Source organism: Acinonyx jubatus, chromosome B2 (genome assembly GCF_027475565.1).
Source record: "Acinonyx jubatus isolate Ajub_Pintada_27869175 chromosome B2, VMU_Ajub_asm_v1.0, whole genome shotgun sequence".
Taxonomy (NCBI): domain Eukaryota; kingdom Metazoa; phylum Chordata; class Mammalia; order Carnivora; family Felidae; genus Acinonyx; species Acinonyx jubatus.
In genome coordinates, this window is record NC_069385.1 from 77,717,434 (window position 1) to 77,739,136 (window position 21,703).

A 21,703-nucleotide genomic window follows, 5' to 3' on the forward strand; every position below is an offset into this window, starting at 1 on the left:
GATGTAAAGTTTGCTTATCTGATTTATTTATGAGGAAATGTTGACATATCCTTAATTATAACATTATTACAGAACTTAAGTACCTATTTAAACAAATATTTATAAAGGTGAGTATATATAAATATTTTTATATAATTTTATATTTTTTATATAATTTATATAAAAATTTATATATATTTTATATAATTTTATATAATAAGTATTTATAAATATTTTATAGATATAAATTGTATATATTTATATATATTATATATAAAATATATATATAAAATATTTTTTTAATTAGAAAATTTTAAGAAGTTTGAAGAAAGTAATAAGTATAGGGACTTTGAAATCTCCTGGTTCTTGCTGGGTGATATTGGAAAAAGACAATGAAAGGCAGGAGGTAATTAATCAATAATTTAAGGTGATATGTGAAAGCCAGAAGTTCTCTTAAGCAGCATATTAAGAGAGTCTCATCTCGAACAGCTAGAAGGAAAAAAAAAAGGTGAGGCTAAAACCCAGGACCTAATTATAAGGGCAGAATAGTTCCAGAAAACTTTGAATCTTTAACTCTGGCAAGACCACTATACTCAGGACCTTGACTGCAAAGGTGTTTGGCATTAAGGTGTGGAACAGAGATAGGAGTCAATGTGCTCAGAAATATTGAATCTCCAGCTTCCCTAGGACAATGAACCTATAGAGATAGCCCACTTTTTCCTGTTGAAGTCTAGAATTCCTCCTCTGCTTTAAGAAAATTCAGGGGTCTTTGCCTCATAACATAATACACACCCTTTCAGGATCTATCTCCCCTCTCCCAGTAGGCATCAGAAAAATAACTAGGGTCAAGACATAACCTTCCCCTGCCAGAGACATGGTGGCATCAAATAGGAAATGCTGCAGGACCAGCCAACATGGGCCAGCCAACGTGCACCAGTAGGAGCCTGGAGAGCATATATGATTCTGAGGGTAGAATCAAGGTAGGGAGGTGAGAACATGAGTTTGAGTAAGAGCACTGTCTTATAATCTAAGATTTATTACCCTGCTGAGGACTTTAAGAAACAGTGTTAGCATTGTAACATTCTTGGAAGTTTGAAAAAGGGATAGTCTCAATAAAAAATTAGGGATGTTAGAACTACTGTGGTAGACAGTGGAGCAAGACACCAAGAGGTTTGGAGAAATAAGCATGCTGGAGGAGGTACACCATGTAAAGCTGGAAAATCCCAGCTTGCTGTGGGAGAACCTGGGTGAAACTCCACCTTACCAAACCGATAAGAGATGCTCTAATAAAGGGTAACCAGGCTATAGCACTTCTGAGTAGTTCAGTGATGAACTATAGGCCAAGGGTGACATCAGAGATGCTGTTATAGAACTAGGCTCCCTGATAGCATTGGGGATGATGGAGTCAGAATAATGGAGAGCAGGAGGCAAAACTAAAATTTTTGAGGCAGTGTAGGTGCAATCATCATAATTGGTAGCAAGGTCTAAAGGACAGCCAGCAGGATATGACCTACATAAAACTATGAAGATATCATAGAACATGATATTCCTAGGTGTAAGATAAATAGGCAGCCAATAAGAGAATTGCTCAATTTATAAAATTTATATGACCAAAAGAAATCAAGATTTATTGGGTAGGCACTATAATAAAACATCATGATCTCTTGTCCAACACTTGAACCTCATCCTAATTTTAGATACTGAATCGCTGACTGACAAAAAGGCTGAATGCTCATAAGGAAGCAACCTGTAATACCATACGTGTATGTAATAATGTCCCTAAAGCAATCTATGGCCATTCATGTAAGTAAAGGAAATACTCAGATATTTTGAGAACTGTTGCACATAGGGCTTAGGTTGAGATTGATAATCTTGAAGCCAAATATCACCAAGACTTCCCCTCTTAATGAGAGAGGCATTTGTGGATTAGATGAAAAAGTGGAATCCTGGCCTAGGTCCAGCTCACACATCCACACACACATCCATTAAAATTAAATGGGTCCACGCACACACATCCATTTAATAGTTATTTTTCCAGTCCCCAAATATACAATCAGAATGGATATATTTGGTAGTTGGCAGAATGCCTACATTGGTCCTTTGTCCTGAGGGGCAAGAGCTAAAAGAGTAGAGTAGGCCAAATGGGAACTTTGAAATGCACTTCCCTCCCACCCCTGCCCCACCCCCAGCCAAGATCATAAATTTAAAAATATTTATATCCCAGGAGAAACATCAGAGAACATCACCCTTAAAAACCTAAAGGATTCAGGAATGGTGCTCTATTTAATTCACCAGTCTATCTATTTAATTCACCAGTCTGATCTTTAAAAAAATAGGTATAGGGGCACCTGGTGGCTCAGTCAGTTGAGTGTCTGACTTCAGCTCAGGTCATGATCTCACGGTTTGTGGGTTCGAGCCCCACCTCAGGCTCTGTACTGACAGCTCAGAGCCTGGAGCCTGCTTCAGATTCTGTGTCTTCCTCTCTCTCTCTGAACCTCCCCTGCTCACACTGTGCCAAGCTCTCTCTCAAAAAATAAATAAACAAAAAATAAAAATAAAAAAATTAGAAAAAAATAGGTATAGTTTGGCACATGCTAATAGCTTATCACAAATTTAGGCAAATAGTAACCCCAACTGCAACTGGTATATTAGATGTAGTATCTGTTCTAAAGCAGATCAACATAGTCTTAGGTAAATTAGTCTGGTGAGTCTGTTTTTGTTTTGTTTTGTTTTCCCCATAGCAAGAAGAAGCAACAAAGGCAATTTGAATTCATGTGGGACAGCCAGCAGTATGCATTTGTCTTCTGCTTCAGGGCTATGTTAACTTCTCTATTCTCTGTCATACTCTAGTCTGAGAGGGCCTGGATCATCTGAACATTCTGTAGATGGTCCATTATATCGATGACATCAAGTTAATCAGATAAGGAAATAGTGGCAAGTATAAGATTTTGGTAAAACATATCTGATCCAGAGGGCAGAAGATACACCAGTCTCTCTTTCTACCAGTTTACCTCATCATCCACTTTCTGTGGAGAGAAGTAGCTTGAGGTAAAAATATATATGGACTCATTGGCAGTGGTGAATAGCTTAGTTTTTTTTGTTTGTTTGTTTGTTTGGTTTTTGTTGTTGTTGTTGTTGTTTTTAGTTTAGTTTTTTTTTTTTTTTAGGGTCCTAGAAGGATAAAAGTTGAAAAATAAGGGTCAAATAGGTATGGAGAAGAGGCAATGGGTATGTATTAACCATGTTTTATTATTCTGTATCTTTGATTATTTGATATCCTGGTCCTGACCCTGGAAAGACTGTCCCTCTCAGGGTTAGTTAATTCCTAGAGATAGAAAACAACTTACTCATGATTTCACCCGCTTATCCTCTCTAAGCTTCTTCCCACATAAACCCCAGTAAAGGCTCTTGCTACAGTTTCCTCCTCTCCCTCTGCCTCCTAACTATGGTACTTCCCTGTGTGTCTCCCTATGTTGTGACCTACCCCCTGTCCTTGGGATCTGTGAGTGTAACAAACTATCCTTTTTTTTTTTCAATATATAAAGTTTATTGTCAAATTGGTTTCCATACAACACCCAGTGCTCATCCCAAAAGGTGCCCTCCTCAATACCCATCACCCACCCTCCCCTCCCTCCCACCCCCCATCAACCCTCAACAAACTATCCTTTCAATGGCAGTTGTCTCCTGATCTGTTTCTATATACGAGTAATAATAAAACCTATACTTGAAAACAGGATGGACCTATGGTAATTGGCGTGAAGTGTACAGATTTTGGTATCACATGCCTGCAAGAGAGCATCCACCAAAAAAGAGGCAAGAAACAACCAAGTAGTTAGAGTGAGTCAGCTGTGAGAGGATACTTAGCACTATCTTTAGCCAACTCACTGCTGACTTAATGAGCTCATGGACACATTAACAATGGTGGCAGATAGGGAGGCTGTGCATGTGTCCAACAGCATGGACTTGCCCTCATCAACACTGATCTAGTTACCACACTGCTGAACATCCAAACCACTAGCAATGGAGACTAATGTTGAGCCCCTGGTATGCTACTATCCCTTGATTAAACCATCTTGGAAGGAGGAGGGACTTTGGTATATCTGGAATGAACACATGTTGCAAGTATAAATTTCCTTTCCTGCCATGTTGCCTCAGTCATCACTGTTATCCAAGAACTTACATAGTGTTTGAGCTACCAACAAGGTATATTGTATAATGTCACCTCAGACCAAGAGACCTGCTTTACATCAAAGGAAGTGTGAGAGCAGGTGCACGACTATAGGATCTTCTGGTCTTCTCACATACCAAGCTTCCAAGAAGCTACTGACATGATGTAAATATGGAGTATTTTAGGGGCACCTGGGTAGCTCGGTTGGTTAAGCGTCCAACTCTTGATTTCAGCTCAGGTTGATGATTTCACAGTTCATGAAATTGAGCCCCTCATCAGACTCTGCACTGACAATGTGAAGTCTGCTTGGGATTCTCTCTCTCCCCCTCTCTCTTCCATTAAACCCCCTCAAAATAAATAAATAGAATGTTTATTTGTAAAGGTGGAGCTGAAGTGACAGCTTGGAGATAATACCCTAGGAAGATGAAACACCATTCTCCAGGAAGCAGTCTATACCCTAAATCATGGCCATATAAGGAGCTGTGACCCCAGTTGGTAAAATATATGGGTCTAAGAACCAAGAACTAAGAACTAAGAACCAAGTCCCACTTCCAATCATTTCCAGTGATTCCTTTGGTGAATTTGCACTTCTGTGAGTCTGATTCCCATAGAGGGATGCTTCCACCTGAGAACACAGTAAGAGCTCCATTACATTTGAAACTGCAGTTGCTGCCTCAGGATTTCAGAGTTGGAGACACAATTAGGCAAGAAGAGAAGTCACCACTTTGTTCTGATCAGCAGTAGTAGGCTTGGTACCCACGTGATTTACTAGTGCTTATTTCCCTGCATAATTTTAATGGTAAATGGACAGCATAGCAGCCTGAGAAGAGCTTGATGAGCAGGGAATTTAGCTCCATTAGGGATGAGGATCTGGGTCTCTTTACCAGGCAGCCACCTAAATTGCAGAGATGCTAGCCAAGGGTGAGGGACATCTGGAATGGGTAGTGGAGGAAGAAGAAAATGAGTATCAGCTATGGTCTTGAGTCCAGCTGCAGTGGCAGAGTTTATAGTTTGTTCTAATAACCATCCTCTTGTAAATTTCCTCAGAAGAGGAAACCAACCAGAAACTTGGAGAGGTGTGATCAACTTAGTATTTGTAGCAAATGAATCTGAGCAACACAAGGGGTGGGCTATACAGATGCATTGATATGCCACAGTTTACACTCACTCACTTGCTCAGCTGTGAGAGTGCTAGTTGTTTATTGCTCTCAGATGAGTCCTTCTCTAGAATACCCTTTGGCCAAAGTAACTGACTTTCAAAAGATCATGCTCCTTCTTGGGGGTTGGCCCACCTCTAATAACTTGTCAGTGTGGGGGACAATGTTCTGCCCTACTGGAGATTTGGGAAAACACTGAAGGGATACTCCAGTTCTGGAGCTCTCTGTAGGATTGATGGGGACCTTTGCTGCAACTGCATGACAGTTCAACTTCTCCCTACGTCCAACTCGGCTTCCCTCATTTTCTTACAAGTATTGTTCCCAAGAGCATTCTCTGCGTCAGAATCTGTGTTTTGAGGAAACTGTGCTAAGTCAGTTCTGTAGATTGTGTGTTATTCCTCACCATTTGAAGAGTGCTCTAATTTAGACTCTTGACTGGCTATTTCCATTTATAGCCAACATTTAATATTCCCCTCATTCTTGGCCTTGACTTCTACTGTTCTCCTAGTAATTTTTTACCCTGTGGCCCCTGCCACCATCCTCACTTTCATTAGGTGGTGGACTTCTTTGATGTTATGTACAAGTATTATACATCTACTTATAGTTCCTTTCCCTCAATCCCCAATGACACCACAGTGCATTTTGATTTGTTTAATACATTCTATAGGAAGCTTAGAATTTTTTAACCAGGTTGGTGAAGAATTAGTATTCAACTAGTATGAACTTGAAGAAATTGCAGATAATTCTCTAGATTTGAGAATTCTCTATAATTATTTACAAGGGTCCTTATGATTTAACTAAAAATCTCAGCACTTGCAGATTATAGTTCCTCCATTTTCCTGTAAAATGTCAGAATTCTTTGCGGCTTCTGTAAGCTGAGTACACCACCCCATTGTTCCTGTGCTCGACTTAATTTCTGGCAAAGCGCCTACCTTGATTGAAGGTCTTGTCAGGCTCAAAATCTTCCTCCCCATTCCTGTTCACACCATAATCTGAATGACATTACTCTCAATGCTGGTGATTTTAGCTTCATGATCCCTTACCCTCTTTAATGGCAATGAATTTACCTACCAATTGACTTCAACTGCCCACTTTCCACATCACACCATGAACCTTGTCATAAGTACAAACTGCTCCACCACTGAAAACCTAAGTGTCTTGTTCACTGAGCATAATGTCTGATGCCATATCCTTCTAGAGCTGTTAACTTATTCCACTATACCTGGTCTTTGTGGAATATTTTCATTCAATTGGACCCTTCAATCTTTTCTTAATGATAATTTTTTTTTCCTGAATGCTACATATATATTATGATTGATTATCTGACCTACAGATACCCTCCTCCCTCACAGATACCATCATCACAAGTAACCATGGGCTGTTACTGAAAGTCTTCCTCTCTATTTCTAAACTGCTGGGCAAAAATCTCACAGTTTTGCAGATTGGTATCATTATAATTGATTATAATAACAATTTCTCAATCCTATTTTTACTTGGCAGATCTCATGTATTTCATCAATTCTACTAAAGCTTCACAGTTCTCAGCCTTTATTCCCAGTGGTCCACCCTGGTTGTGAGTCTCACTCTGAGCTCTCTGTCTTACTCGCTATAAACCTGTCCCTATCATCCCCTTCTTTTGTCATTCTGTTCAAGATTAATTCATCCACTTTCTGAGACTTCATCAGTTATTTTTTCTTCAACCCAACCCCTTTCTTTTTATTGCTCATGCTCAGAGTAGGAATATAGTCAAGTTTCTCTTTTAAAATACCTCCCTCAACTCCTATGACTCCACTAGCTACCATCTAATGTTAATTTGGGTATGTTTACTAAAATAAGCCCCCCAAAATCAACTTACTAAGTATATTATATTACATTCTCTCTCTTTGTCTCTCTCTCTCTCTATATATATATATCTATATATCTGTATAGATACTCAATAAACAAGCAAACAAATAAATAAATGTGCCTGGGATGATAAAGTTGCTTATTATTATTAGTTTGTATAATGAATATTATTGTGATAATAAAAGTAAAAAGTATAGATGGTATACAGAATCTTAATAGAGCGATCACCATGACCTACATTAACAAAGACCATTATCACTACCTTGAAGCCCACTGTATCTCTTTTGCTGGTCTCAGTTTGTCCGTTTCCCTCAAAGGTAACTATTATCTGGATTTTGTATTTTTCATTCCCTTGTCTTCTTATAGTTTTACTACATTATTTGTAAACTTAAATAGTATATTGTTTTGTTTTACATATTTTGAGATTTATATATGTAGAATTATGCTACGTGTCTTGCTTATCTTTGGTAGACATTATGACCATGTTATTTTGTGTATATGAAATTCAAATATTTTGTAATGTTTCAATATATGAATGCATGGTGATGGTTTATGTATTCTACTAATAATGACTATTAGCAAGTTTAGTTTAGTTTAGTTTAGTTTAGTTTAGTTTCTATTCCGATTGCAAACAGCACTGCTATAAATAATCTTGTACAAATCTCTTGTTGTATATCTACAAGTCTTCTGGGGCTTTTGTTTTTTAAATGACAAGCTTGACCTCGGTATGCCCAAGGCGGACTGTAATATCTTAGCATGATGTCTCTCCCTTCTTATATAAATGTTGAAGCTTCTCTTTAAAACTCTTTGTGAAAGATACACATCTGCAATGCAATCCACCCTTGGAACTTAGTGAGGGGACAGGGGGCTCACGGCATCATGGGATTAAAGTTGGAAGGAAAGGTGAAGATAGTGTTACTCTCTGCCATCATGTAATTTGTGATCTTATTGGAAATTCTTCTCTCTCCCTAAAAGACACATTGAAACTATAGAAAGAAATGTAAAACTGAAAAGGGCCTAAGGCCTAAACATCTAATTGTTAGAAAAATTGCTTAATAAAATAATTGAAACCTATGAGCTTGAAGTGATTAAGTATCAAAATCCTGGTGCTGGGTCCATGTACAAAACAAGCTGAACTAGAATGAAATATTATTTTCATAGTCTTATTTTCATTTTGGTTTAAGTTTAAAAGTAAATCTTGTTGATTAACAGATAACTTTTGTATTTAATTCAGAAAATTTTTACTGAATGGAAAAGCAATTAATAAGAAACTTTACAAAGAAATGTTATGTCGATAATGATGTTTTCAAAATTGAATTTTTCTTTTTAATCTTTTTAATGCTGACTCAGATTGATTTCCAGTAAGATTGCTTTACTGTCCATTTTCTGCCTCAAGTATTTAATGAAAAAATTAGAATTTGGGATTATCCTTTTCTTGGTTTGATTGTAAATTTAAGGTGAGAAATAACACTATTTGTTTTTTTTTTTATTTTTTCTTTTTCTGCCATGATTCCAAGGCCAAACCAATTTCCCAAATGTTTTGTTGCATTTCAGGATATATTTGCCAGATTTAGCAAAAACAAACAAACAAAAAGAAAAAGAAAAAATAGGATGCCCAGTTAAATTTGATATCATATAAATAATGAATAATTTTTCAGTATAAGTGTGTCCCAAATTACTTCTCTTTTTTTTTAAAAAAAAGTTTACTTGGGGCGCCTGGGTGGCTCAGTCAGTTGAGCGTCTGACTTCGGCTCAGGTCATGATCTCACGGCTCATGAGTTCAAGCCCCGCGTCAGGCTCTGTGCTGACAGCTCAGAGCCTGGAGGCTGCTTCGGATTCTGTGTCTCCCTCTCTGTCTGCCCCTAACACACTCGCATTCTGTCTCTGTCTCTCTCAAAAATAAATAAACATTAAAAAAAAAAAAAAAGAAATGTATTATCTGATGTAATACAGTATTTTGCTTAATATGTTTTTTTAATTCCATGTATATGATGCTACCTGTTCAATTTATTAAAAATTATAATAAACATAATAAAATAGTGCTCCAAACTTTTGCTGTTCATGTGGAAGACACTACAAGAAGACACAATAGAGACTGCCTGGCAATAAGAAATACAAATTCCTTCTATAGAGATGGAGCAATAAAAGGACAAATCTAGTTGTTTAAAAGACAATTCGCTGTACACATTTTATTTACAGTTTTGTACACTGTCTTAATATGAATGGGACCGCTTTTACTTGAGCCATTTTTTAACCAAAACAAAACAATCTAAGTAATACAAAGTGTTAAAATACAGCATAAAGATACAAAAACAGAGATACTAATTCTAATTAGGAATGTAATTATGATGTTACATTTTTTTTATATAAACCACAATGATGTTTAGGAAATCACACAAACATAGATCATTGATTTGAATGAAATGCCTAAATTTGTAGCAAAACTTTGTAGTTACAAAAAAAAAACAAAAAAAAATACCAAAGAATGCACAAAATTAATGTTTATTCCGCCTTTATGTCATATTTCTGGATCCTTCACCACTGTTACATGAGGAAAAAAACAAAAGCAAAACAAATGAAAAACTGAAATCAGAATCACTAATGTTATAAAGTAGGGAAACAAATAAATTTAAATCTAGCAGCCATCAACAAGAGTACAGCAAAGACAATGCTGTAAAAAGAAATAAATAAAATTGCTAGATTTTGCTAGATTGCTGTATGCATCATACTCTTTCAAATCAGCAAAATATGCTCCTGCACACAATAGAACATAAACAGAATTTTTTTTCCTTTAAGGTACGGAAATGCAAGTTCTTTTTTGAATATTGTAGATGGGTAAAATGTACTTATAATGGTAATTCTAGTAAGCTATTACATGAGTGGGCCAGGAACACATTCATGGATTCTGGGGATGATGTGTACTGTAATTCTTTGATTGGGATAGTGGACACTCTTAAGCAAAAAACAAACAAACAAACAAACAAAAACAAAAAACCATGAACACAGAAGTACAAGGCAAAAGCAAATGAGACTTCTCATATCTTAGCAACATTTAGATGGAAATCAAACTTAAATACAGTCCACTCTGCTTTGGAAGAGGCTTTGGTTCAGCTCCCAAATCTCGATTTCTTGATGCAGTCTCCTATGAGAATACTCAGAATGTGTCTTCTTAAACAACAAACCTATTTTTAGTGGTGGAGCCCCTCTTAGTAGCTGTGTCTACATGGGACTGACAACCAACCACTATCTTTGGAGGAAGTCCTAACCTTTCCTTGTATATCTTCCCTATATGTATAACAGCCTCTCTGTTTTCACATTCAGTAGTCCTTATTGCTATCTTATCACCTTTAGCTCTAACATTAACAACAGCTCCACATACAACATCACTGTAGTCATCAAAAGATTCTCTAATAAGGCACAGCAGTGTCTCTAGCCAAAAACCATCCAGATCACTTCATCTCTGCTGTTTGTTCAATGTAATTAACCGTCGTCCTCCTCTTTTGTTTTTCTCATCTTCCCACATAGGCTCAATACCATCCTTAAAAAGTGAATAGTCACAGCCAGGCATTAAATTACTAGACAACTGGATGTGGTTGTACAGAGCCCAAAAGTCTTCAGCAGTACCAAACTTAGAGATCAGCAGAAGGTTTGCTTGCCAAGTTTTGCTTTTATCATTTTTAAAAAACCAGAGTGCCCATCTGCTCTGTAAAGGATGCTTAACACAGTGTTCTGGGTTAGCAACCTCCTGATTAGATTCTGTTTTCTCTTCTGAAGGCGGGGGATTAGGAGTAGGGGTGGTTTCCGGTTCCACAGTCGCCATCTTAGATAATATGTTTTAATCTTATAATGATAAAAAGTATTAATTGAATAAAATGAAAAATACAGACAGAAAATAAAGTTGCTCATAATCACAAAACCTGTTGCATTCACAGTTTACATACTGGATCACTTTCTTTCAGTCTGTTTCCATCCACTTGAATGTAATTGGGATATTCCTATGTAGGTTACATATAATTTTATATTTTACTTTTTTCATTGTATATTTTACTGATTTTTCGATGCTACTCACAACTTTTTGAAAACGCATATTGACTATTATCCCTTCACATTGGCCCTGTTATTAGACATTTGTTTCTAAAGTTTCATTATTATAACTGTGTGCTACGCCCTTTTGTATCAGTATTACATTCTTTTGAAAGAAACCTGGCAACATTTTTATTATGGGACCAGATTTATCCTAAATACTTGCCACTCAGAGTGTGAACTGTGTAAGGGTAGCTGCCACATCACTGGAACCATGTTAGAAATGCAGATTCTCAGGTGCCATATGGATGTACCAAATCAGAAACAGCCTTTTAACAAGATGGTGGGTGATTTCTGTGCACTTTCCAGTTGAGAGGGTGAGGTCTTAGAGTCTATTCCACGCAGAACAGGCAACTGGCTCACTAAAGTTCAGATTATCCCGATTGGTTCACTGAGGAGAGGCTCAGAGCTTCCTGATTGGTTATCAGGAGGCCACTCTTCGCCTTGGTTCCTGCCCTGCATCCTAACTCCCAGTAAACAGAGCGTTTTCAATTCTGTTTACACATTAGAATTACCTGAGAAGTTTCTTTTAAAATATTATTATTTGGATTCCACCCCAGACCTATTAAATAAAAATGTCTTGGGAAAGGGGAGGAAACGGTTTTAAAAAGCCCTCCAGGTGTCTAATGAGCAGCCAGAGTTGACAATAGTTGTAGATGAACAAAAAAGAGAGGAAAATAGATGCCAAATGATAGAAGATGACTGTTGTCATCAACCTGCCTTGTTGTCAAAGGCTATAATCTTCACTGTCAATCAGCACTAAATCTGCAGAGAGATGGAGAAGGGAGTGAAAGCAGGAAATGTGGTTTATCTGGTTAGCATTTAGAGATAGAAGGAGTTACTTTAACTGAATTTCCAGTAAAGGGATTATACTCCAAAGGACTCAGAGCCAAATTTAAAAGCCCAAACAATCAAATGACTGCATGCGTACTTTGTTTTGTAAGTGAAAATGAGGGGACTGTTGCCTTCCAACAAGAGTTGACTGTAAGTAAAACAATCAAATGATTTTTTTTCTGGAAATAATCTCCACATAACTAATTTTATTTGCAATGATTAACATTTCAAGGTCTTTTAATATTTATCAGATTATTTGGAAGGCCAAAATATATCTTGATAATTCCAATTTAATTACAAATTATAAAATAAAACAACTGGATGCATCACTGTATTTCAAGCCATGGAATTTTCAACACCACTGCATTCTTTTTAATAGGATTTGAAACTTTGGGGTTGGCTATTGCCTCAATTTATGTTTGCTTTGGACTCTTTTCACACTTAGGCTTGATGAAATGTCTGAAATGTTGTTGTGTTGTTTCTAATGGAAAAATCTGTTTGACTTTAGCTATAGCAAGATTAAGGAAAAATTTACAATGTTAATCTTGATAGTAATATCAATGATAATCTTTAATTCTGTTCAACCCAGTTATTTGTTTTTATTTTTTAGTGTATATCTCATACTTCTAAAAAAGATAAGAGATGGTTTTCAATAAAACCAAATATATACATACACATACACAAATACACACCCAAGTAATGATATTTTATTATTTTCGTTACCCAACTACAGTCTGCAACTCACAAACTTATTTCATCTTTTCCCTATTCTTTTGTTTGGCCTTTTTTAAAGAACAAAAACAAGAACAAAATATATGTTCTACTTGTAAATTTCTCTTTTTCAAAATTGCAGGAATTTAGTATATTCTTATTAACAAACCATGTCTAAATTATGCATGTTCTTTCCTTGGATTACCATGGAAATGAGTTCTTTACCTCCTCACTCCCCTCCCCTTAGTCAGCTCGGCTGCTATAACAAAATGCCATAGACCATAGCTTACAAACAGAAATTTATTTTTCACAATTCTGGAGGCTGGGAAGTCTCAGATCAAGGTGATGGAAGATTCAATGTATGGTCAAAAATAGTTTCCTGGTAGATATTTTCTTTTCTCTGTGTCTTTACATGGTAAGAGGGGCAAAAAATCTGTCTGGGTTTTTTTGTTTGTTTGTTTGTTTGTTTGTTTGTTTGTTTGTTTTATAAGGGCACTAATGACGTAACCACTGTTTTCAAAACTTTATTGCTTCCCAAAGCCCCCACCTCCTCATACCATAGAATTGAGGATTAGGTTCCAACATATGATTTTGAGAGACGTAAACATTCAGTCTGTGGCATCCTCTTATTTTAAGTTCTGGATCCATGAAATGTTGCATTTAGTCTGTATACAAGTGACAAAATTAAACCTTTTAAAACCTTGCAGGGAAATTCAGAAATTATTTTTAATGTAAGGGCCCCTGATGAAGACTAGATGTGATGTGCACATTCCCTTTACGGGGGATTAACCTCAGAAATTACTAATAAGATTTTAATATGGAATATACTCCTTTTCAACCCCCCCAAAATCTTCAAGTATATGGTCAATGATTCAAAAACAAAACAAAATAAAACATTTTCTATTCATTAAAAAAATGACCATGTTTGCAAATAATTTAGTGATTTAGGCCAATAATTGTACAGGTTACCCTTGAAATTAACCAGGGTTAAATCAAATGAAGAGTTTTACATTCACTTTCTGAAGGATCTTCATGAACCATCTTGATTCTCAGCAGAGAGAATCGGCAGGGAGTGAAATTAGCTACCTTGACACTATATTGCACTTACCCTGGTCTACCCTAATATATATATATATCTACCTAATATATACCTACCCTATATATATGTTTGTTTCCTCCAAAATGTTGAGAAGGTATTCTCCTTCTTTATTATTAATGATTTTTTTCTCTAGAAGCATGCAGTGAAATGTCATGTCTAGCATCTTCCAGGCATCCTCTTCAAAATTTTAGCAGATTCTCCAAATCACCCCAAGGAACTTATTTGAATATTGAGTTGTTCATATTTTATTATTTTGAATGTGTTATTTGCCCTTCTATAGGTTAAAATAAGTGCCAACCCATGTTTCTTTTTTATCACAATATTCTAAGAAAATAGGAAAAGGCTAACAGAATTCTCTGAATTCTCTGTAGATTTGCCAGAATTAGAACCCACAGCTCTTTCCAAGACTAGAAAAATCTTTGTATTAAGCAATTGTAAAAATGATTTTGACCTTTATTTTTATAAACAATACTGTGGGTATTAAAGTCTTTCTTTTTTTTTTTTTTTTTTTTAAGGCTTTTAGATTGTGGGAAAATGACAAAATAAATTCTCTGAGTGAGATGGCAATAATGATTAGATAATTCATCTGAACCAATATTATCCAAGACAAACTAATGTGATCAGAATAATTTGGGCCTCAACCAAGAAAATGGAACCATTTTAGAAGAAGAATTTCATGGGTCTCCAAGATGATTTTGGTTTATAACTCTATTTTAGATGAACAGTTCTATGCTTTAAAAACAAACAGCTGTGCGAACTAAAGTGGAAGATCTGTATATTTCCATGTCTAAATACTTGATTCATTTCTGTATTTCTTTATTTCAATGCTAGTTTTTAATCTACTGCATCCCTTTGTTTGTTACAAAGTTAGCCTTGTGAGACCAGTGAAATAAACATCAAAATGTGTTTTTCATTTCTCCCAACTACAATCTTCATTGTTTTCCTCCTTACATTTTAATTTTACTTTTGGTTCTCAAAAAAGAACAATGATACCAGATGGCACTAGTCTGATGCGATTCTCTACCTTTTCATGTCAAGTCAGGTGACTGGCAATATAAGTCACCCATGCCAAAGATGAATTTGAGTTCTATAAAGGGAGTAGCCCCAGGCAAATTCATGAAGTATGTTGAACTGATCTTTGATCTGCTCCTACTTTTTATATACATATATATATATATATTTTTTTTTTTCCTTAGCCACTTCTAGGTCCAATCCTGTAAACATTTTTTTCATTTTCAGATCTAAAGTATTCACTGAAGGTGCTAACTGATAGTTAATATGCTAGGGATTATCAAGAGTTGTTTATGGATTCTTGGATTGAAGACTGAATCAGTAAGGAATGGCCTGAGCACACCCATATTGTGAATTCCAGAGAGGTGACCTATATGGAGTCAACCTGCCATCCCCCATTATGAAACATGGTATCACTTCCTTCATGGAGCCCATGCCATAATAAAGCAATCTATGAATGAAAACTTCCCACCATAAGTGAAAGGTGCTAGGAATTTTGAGCTGCCTAAGCTTGATGGATTTTTCCATAGTGATTTAAATAGCTATTAATCTTTAAAAAAATTTTTTTTAATGTTTATTTACTTTTGAGAGAGAGAGAGAGAGAGCACAAGCAGGGGAGAGGCAGAGAGAGAGGGAGACACAGAATCTGGAGCAGGTTCCAGGCTCCAAGCTGTCAGCACAGAGCCTGACATGGGGCTCGAACTCACTGCAAAATCATGACCTGAGCTGAAGTTGGATGCTTAACCTACTGAGCCACCCAGGCACCCCTTAAGTAACTATTAATCTTTTTTGTTTCCTAGGTAATGGAATGGGAAAGTTTTAGTGATGAAAGCAAGATGGACATAAAGGTCCAAAAATACTATAAAACTATAGTAGTTCTAATTTAGGTAACTAACGAGGCATATAAATGATAAATTTTGTTGTTGCTTACTCTACCTATAATAATCAATTTTACTTTCATAAGTTGCATTACCACGGTCTAAGCATGGTAATATCTACATGCCTCGTCTCATCATTGTATTAAGTTGTAGTATTAAAATATTAATTTTAACTATTTAATACAGAAAGATTATTAAGGATAAAATAGAATTAGTATAAGATATTAAAAACACTTGGTCAGTTCCACTATGATATCAAAATCCAATCACGGAAGGCTTAGGTTATTTTTTCTGCTCTTACAGATATATAGAAATGTAATGAAACTTATGAGCTACAGATAGGATATGTAGGTGTTACTCAGAGCTATCACTGTTAGATTGCCTGTTTTAAGGAAATTTTTAGACCTAGTATAAGACACAAAGACAAAGCAGAATCCCAGAGTTTAGCTGTAGAATAAAACCCTCAGCAGATCTCACCTAAGCTGGGAAAGACACCTTAAAATCCAGCCATAAGCAAGGCTGTTCCAGAGTGCACAGTGAGCTATATCTGTGAGAAGGTATCAAATCCAAGAATAGAGGAGATCCAAGTATATTCTGCATTTTTTTGGACTAGAAGATACTTAGTTGCCCAAGAATGAAAAGGGCCTCAAGAGGCAGGTTCCTCCTTTTGGCTATAGAGCTTGATCTCCACAGAATGGGTGAGAGGGAGGCCCTATGGCTGGGGTGGAGACTTCAAATGGTTCTGAATCACTTTCACAATTAATTATGTTCTGGTAACAGCCTCCTTTATTGTCTATGGCTACATTGTATGCTAGGCAGCAGGTAAGAAACAGAGTAAGTAAGAAACAGAGGGGGCTGTGTGTGGTGAATGGAGGGAAACAGTATAACATGCTGCTTAAAAAGTGTGCAGACAAATTTCTCAGGTACAAATACAGACATCTTTTCTTGGTTAGTTTTGTGATTTCAGGAACATTACTTTTGTCTATTAAAAGCTTCAATGTTCTCATCTGTGTAATTGGGGTACTAACAGCAACAGCTTTACAAGGCTATTTGACAATTGAATAAGCATACCCATGTGTGAGCATTTAACTCACTTCCAGGCAGCTCTATGCATGTTAAACTCTCGGTGTTACTAGAGAAAGGCTTCTGGATTTCTCTCAGGTGAAAGAAATCACTGCCGGTAAATAGATTAGAAGTCATATTATAATCTTGGGGTACCTTGGTAGCTCAGTCTTAAGGTTAAGCATCCGACTCTAGATTTCGGCTCAGGTCATAATCTCATGGTTTGGTCAATTCAACCTCCGCATTGGGCTCTGCGCTGACAGTGAGGAGCCTGCTTGGGATTCACTCTCTTTCCCTCTTTCTGCCCCTCCCCAGCTTGCTCTCTCTCTCTCTCAAAGCAAATAAATAAACTTAAAAAAAAATTTTTTTAAAGCCATTCTATAATCTACCACTTCTTTTCTCCCTATATAGTAATGTATCCACTCTAATAAGGGGAAATGCAAAGAGGTAAATAGGGATAGTTAGATTGCTAATGGGTCCAATTATTCTCAAATATAAAGTATGTCTGAATAAATGGCTTTTGAGGAGAAGAGACTGTTTAAAATGCTACTGTGAGGTAGGACTAACAATTGGCAGTTTGGCATTGACACATAAGCAGCTCATAATTTTATGACTAATCTGAAAGAGATAAGATGGCAAATGTGGGCAGAATAAGAACATGTGACTGGGTAGGAGGGGGCCTTTCTCAAGGAATGAGACTATGTAGATACGGTACAGCTCTAAAGCTGAAAAATCTCTATAGGTCTACTTTCTTGATCTCTTCAGCTGCTTATTTCTATAATATAGAAACGCTGGTAAGGTCAAAGCAATAATTATAGAAAGCAATCTTGTTGAGCTTGGATGCTCCCATTAATTGGTGGGGGGCATCTGGAGAACTTCTTTTCAATGCTTCGGAGACTATATTCAATCATGGGGGTGATACTGTCATGATTTGCTAGTGATGCTTGCTGGGCAGAAAAGAACAAATGCCTACAAACATACCAGGAAAACAGCATCCTTGGTATTATATACTCAAATTCAGATGGCAGCTTCTCTACTTATTTATGAGGTACTTGTTACTTTGAGTGAAATACTTAAGATATCTACCATTATGATAACTAATCTAGAAAACTAGAAGAATTACCATGCATTTCTTCTTGGTGAGAATGAGTGAAATATTAAGGGCACCAAGCAAAGAACTTGGTACATGTTAGTTGCTTAGCCCATGTTAGGTCCATGACCTCCCACAGGAGCCTCCAGGTTCACAAAAAGCCTTTAAACATGAGCAACCATAGGCTGGATCTAAGACTGGTCAACCCAAGACTCACTTCTGTGTCCAAGAGAGACATGTGCAGTAACAATGCTAGGGATGTGCTATGGCAGTATTGTCTCCTTTCCGAAACATTCAACTTAGATGGCAAGATTATCTATTAATATTATCTAGCCAGGGTGTCCCTTAAATTGGCATGCATTATTTCTTTTCAGAATGATCAGAAGAGTCCTTTAATGACGTGATGAATTACGATGAATCATGCAACATGGTAATCGGAAAACTTATTTAACCATATGCCTGTCAGAGGGAGTATACTATGAGTGTTCAGCGACTAGAGACCACCACCCTATCCCCTTGACATGCTCTAATGGGACTAGATGGTCATGAACTGTTTTCTGGAGGTAGGGGGTTGATTGACTGCTTTAGACACTGCAGTGAGGAGAAACAAAGAACGAGAAGAGCAGAACTGATCAGTACATTGAACAAACATGATGTGGGGAAAAGACAGAAGGAAGATAGCAAGAGGTATTGCAAAAGAAGGAGAAAGTGGAAAAACTAACAAGTTTAGGGTATTGAGAAGGAATATGAAACTATATTTCATTATCTCTGCATCCTCCAAGCTCCTAAAAATAACAAATGAAGAGTATTTGGCTAAATGCAGTCATTCCAAACTCTGCCATTCCCCAAGATATCTCAGTTGTTTCTCTGGAATGCTTTCCCTCCCCTCCCCACTTTTTTTAAGTGTCTTTTTTTATTTTGAGAAAGGCAAAGAGAAAGGGAGGGAGAGAATCCCAAGCAGGCTCTGCACTGTCAGCTCAGAGCCCATTGTGGGGCTCAAACCCAGGAACCATGAAATCATGACCTAAGCTGAAATCAGGAGTCAGTTGCTTAACTGACTGGGCCATCCAGGATTTCTCTCCCTTTTTAACCCTGGCACATGTCTACTCATCCCTTTGAGTCACTGGCCTTTTGAAACCTCCATGAACCACACTACTGTCCAGAATGTTTGGCTCCTTCCTCTTCTGTACTGCATGTGCCTTGGTCAGGCATCAATTCAACATATGTCACCCCAAATGAACTGTGACAGCCTTGGGGCAGAGACCGAAACTTACTCATTTTTATACCACCTAACTTTACCAGCACAGTGTCTAACATCAGTGATTAACACAGTGCTCCACGTGGAATTATTAAAATGATGAGGAATTATAAATAGTTCATGCTGTGTAATAGGTACCATGAATCTGACATTTAATTTACTCAGTATCCTTCAATTTGGGGTGTACCAGCTAACCTCTCTCCCTGTCTTTTCAACCTTTTAGTAGAACTTTTGGTGGGAGGAAAAGCTATCCCTTACTTCCTTTGCTCCTTCTGTCCTCTCCTCTTTCTTCTGTCCTTACTTTTTTTTCTTCAAACAATGTATCAGGCACTGTGCTAAGCATAAAAAAATAGAGGCATGAAAGACACCATCTTTGCCTTAAGGAAGATCACATTTTAGTTAGAATTAAAATAAAAAGACAGCACCAAAATTTGAGTTTTCCAATCATCTATGTAAGCACATGGGAAAGGTGCAGAGGGAATCAAGGGAAGACTTCCTAGAGGGGCTGATGATTGAAGTTTTGAAAAACGAATGAAAGTTATCAGGCAACAAGAGGGTGGTAAGGATAACTTAACTATAGGTAATGCCACTTACCAAGGTAGGGAGGGAAGAGGGAGCACATGTCATTCAGGGAAATGAACAGATTACTGATATAAAAAGTACACACTGTCCATGAAGAGAGAGAAAAAAGAAGGGAGGGGCAGGGGACGCATTCTAAAGGAACTTTTGTGCTAGCAAATCTTTCTGCCCTTCATCCTGAAGGTTTTAGTTTTAAACAGTCATTTAAAGATGTTAAGCAAGGCAGAGATATGATTATATCTGAATTATAGAAGAGCACTTTGGCAGATGCATATGAAATGCTAAAACAGGAGATTAGAGGCAGGGAGACCAGCATCCAGGGGTGGAGTTGGGGGCAGGTTACTATCCCCTCCAGCACCCTCATAACCATGGGTTATCTTTTCAGGTTTCAGAGATCATGGTCCTGAAGTAACAGATTTTCTTATTCTTGGGCCCTTTTTCATGTCCTATAATCCCTCTTGAATAAAGAATAGGCTTCCTGAAATGTCATACTATGAATTCATGCTAAGAACGGAGTTCGTTATTTTCTCTTGTTCTCACACTTCCCTGCCTTTGTATTTCTCCATCCCATTTTGCAGCATGCAGCCTTTTGGGTCTACAAATTAGTATCTTCATTGATTCTCTTCCCTCTTCTTCTATGGAAGTTAGTCCAAACCTTACTGATTCACTCTTAGGACCCTTCCCTTCCTGTATTCTATGGCGGTTATATCATATTTCCACCCAGGTGCGTCAAACTTTTGTGACACTAGGTAGGACATACCCAAATAAAACAGAGCACCCATTTTGATTCCTAATTGCACTGCAATTTGATTGCCACAGCCTCCTGGCTGGTTTCACGTATCTTTAGTCCTATCCCTTCATTCAGTCCTACACAAAGAGTGTGAGTCATCCCCTGCAAGCTCTGTTTTGATCATCTCTCTCCTTCTCTGAACCCTGCAGGATCTCTGAGTTTCTGCTTACGTCAAATCAGAACTGATCATGAGTCACTCTTTATCTAACTGTCCTCCACTTTCATCATAGCCTGATTGTTCCTTCTGCTTAATTCAAGCAGCCTGGCTCCTTGTTCAGAACGCAAACACTGTCTCTCTTCTCCAGGGCATTCGTGGAGCCTTCCGCCCACCTGGCATGTTTCCGCTCCTCTGTGTTATGCCAGTCCCCTTGCAGCTTGCTTCAGAGCCCAGCATAATCCTTGCTGCCTCTGAAGCCTTCCAGCTTTGCATTGTTGATCTCAGTCATTCTCACAATTCTCTCCTTATGACCTTGCTCCATCTTTATATGCTGACACTGAGCACTTTTATTCATTCATGTATTCATTCATGTATGCATTCATTGCTGTTGTGAAATACTGGAGATAAAGCTGTGAACATATAAGCCATGTCCCATCCCATGGGGGTTTACCATCTAGTAGAGGAGACAGATACTAAAATATTATCACTAGAGATAGATAACCAGAAACAGTAATGATTATTATGTAGTTAAGCATGGAGTGCAAACAATTTTTAACAGGTCACCTGATCTAGTTAGTCAGAGCTGAGAGGGCTTTTCTGAAAAAGTGGCAAAGGATAAATAGTTGGGGGAAGAAGTTTCCAGACTGGTAAACAGCAGAAGCAGAGTCTCTGGTGTGGGAATAGGCATGGAATAGTCAAGGAACTATAAAGACATCTGAGTGACCACAGCACAGGCAGTGAGAGAGCTTCAAACTTGTGTGTGCCTCTTAAAATGTGTTTGTCATGTGCTCACAGGCCCCAGATCACAAGCAAGTTCAAAGTCCATCAGTCTTCAGTATCCAGATCAGTGTTTTCCAAACTTCCTCAATGATAAGAATCACCTGGGACACTTGCTACAATCCAGCTTCCTAGGCGTTTTCCTCGGAAAGTCTGATTCAGTGACACTACGTTATGGCCCTGGACTTTGTATTTTTAAAGAGAGTCTCAGGTGCTTTTTATCAT

The 21,703-nt window shown here is 37.4% G+C and overlaps 1 long non-coding RNA gene and 1 pseudogene across 2 annotated transcripts in view; one reads left to right on the forward strand and one right to left on the reverse strand.

Annotated features, from left to right (window-relative positions):
- The window catches only part of LOC113598783 (uncharacterized), a 302,008-nt gene that overhangs the window by 52,382 nt on the left and 227,923 nt on the right, over nt 1-21,703 (forward strand). The window lies entirely within an intron of this gene.
- LOC106969678 (eukaryotic translation initiation factor 4E-like) lies at nt 10,108-11,196 on the reverse strand (annotated as a pseudogene).